Raw genomic sequence first — 2,015 nt, forward strand, 5'->3', positions numbered from 1 at the left:
CCATCCTCTTCCTTGAAATTCTTTACCGGCATTATGAACTCTGAAACCTAAGCCCTCCCATAACTTGCACTAACATATCTGTATGATGATGTATCTATAAGTATCAGATAGAGAGCATCAAAAAGTATTAGAAAGACAAAGATTTTTGTGTGTGCGTGCTTTTTGGTGTTAGGCTAACTCTGTTGAAGCAGCCCCAACATTTTGGAAGCTTTGCACTGACTCAAAGATTCTTTCTTGTTTGTGCCAAAGTCCACAATGAGATGGTGGGTGTTTACTCTGCCCCACATAGCCATTCAGGGACCCAGGTTTCTTCCATTTTATGGCTCTGCTCTTCTATAGGTCTATGGAATTCTTTCCATTCACCAGGTAAATGGATAAGGGTGAAGACTCATCCACTCTTTACTATGGGGCCAAATGGGGCTGAATACATCACTTCTGGTCACATTCCATTGGTGAGAAATAATCACATGGCCTCAGGGAGGTGCAAGGATGCTGGAGAATGTAGTTTGAGACCAAGAAGTATGTGCAAGATGGGTGGTTTCTCGCTGTCTTTGCCCCACATATAGCTGCAACATGAAGGATCCAGTTAGACAGTCCAGAAACTACCAGCTGAACCATCAGGTAATGGTTCCGGTTTAAGTAATTAAGGGCTAGGTGATAGGGGTTATCTTATAAATGCAAACTGACTTCAAAGAACAAAGAAACAGTGGTGCCAAGGAGGCAGCCACAGCATGGCAGGAAAAGGTTTATTTGTACAGGTAGGAGACCTTCCCCGTTTGACCGTGGGTGAGATGAGCAGCTGGAACACTGGAGTCCCCTTCATTGTTAACATGGGGCTGACTGTACTCACAGCACAGCGTGGCTGCAAGAGAAACACTCCCTGTGAAAAGTTCAACCGAAATTTCCTGGATAATTGCCAGAGCTCAACAAGGACTCCATGAAGAAGTGTGGTTGCGTGGGTCAAGTGTACAGTGTGGGTCTGTGGGGACGAGAGGGGAAGGCAACTCAGGCCAGGGGGGCAGTGAGGGCCGTGGCGTGAAGGTGCAGCCAACCCAGACTCCTGGGCAGGGACAGTGGCAGTGTCAGGCACGCGGAAGAGGTCCCTTTTACGGGCCGCAGCCCACAGTGCTGAAACCTCCCATCTCTTTTGGTGCCCACGTCTCTCTGAAAACAAGACTTTGGAATCCGGGCCAGGTGATCCTGCCTGTGTGCCACGATTCTCTGTCTTTTCATGGGCAGCTGGCAGGACCAATTTCTAAGGAGATTTGTAAACCGGCGTCAAGGCTGCTGCCCCCTGGAGATCCTCTGCAAATTTGACTTAGTGGGTCTCTCTCTTTACATACATACACACACACACACACACACACACTGCAAATGCACAGACCTTGTGGGTTGTTGTGTCTTTCATAGCCAACGATATTCACACACAGGGTTCATAATCCTCCTGCTGGGTACTAGGGGCCTGTGTGTCCCAAATGCGGACCCTGAAAGTGTGAAAGCTAATTGGGGCCCAAGGACTCACCCATAGGTATCCAGCTGACAGGAGAGGCTGGTTGGGAGGCAGTGCTGCCTGGCAGAGCCATGTCCCAGGGCTTCTGCTGATGGGTGTGGCCTTTCTGGCTGTACCTGTGCAGGGCTTATAACATACCCATGGCAGCAAGGAGGGTGGTGGCACATTGCTGCCCTGTGTCTTGCAGCCACACCCCTAACTCCTTTTAGCCCTGGACACGGCAGGTTCTTACCATGTGTTGATTGAACCAACAAACAGATAAATGTCTCCACCCAATCTTCTCAGTGCAATTCTAAGCCTCGTGGAGGGTCTAAATATCTGTTTAAAATTGTCTTCACCTAGGCTAAGAGCCCCATGAAGTCAGCTCATGAGAGATTTTTAAAAAATGCTGTACTGTGTGCCGGATACTGGCTTAGGTGCTTGTGTGTTTTCGTCTGCCAGCAGTGCTTTGAGGGGCACCATTACTTTACTCCTGGGCTCATGGAGGGTGGGTGTCTTGCTCCAG

At 49.1% G+C, this 2,015-nt stretch overlaps 1 long non-coding RNA gene across 1 annotated transcript; it reads right to left on the bottom strand.

Moving 5' to 3' along the window:
- Positions 1 to 732: 732 nt before the first annotated feature.
- Positions 733 to 1,624, bottom strand: LOC108395553 (uncharacterized). Its single transcript, XR_001852696.3, has 2 exons — positions 1,523 to 1,624; positions 733 to 862 (listed from the first exon to the last, which is right to left on the bottom strand). It is a non-coding gene; the product is annotated as an uncharacterized lncRNA (long non-coding RNA).
- Positions 1,625 to 2,015: the final 391 nt, after the last annotated feature.

The sequence above is a fragment of the Manis javanica genome, chromosome 2 (assembly GCF_040802235.1).
Source record: "Manis javanica isolate MJ-LG chromosome 2, MJ_LKY, whole genome shotgun sequence".
Lineage (NCBI taxonomy): Eukaryota > Metazoa > Chordata > Mammalia > Pholidota > Manidae > Manis > Manis javanica.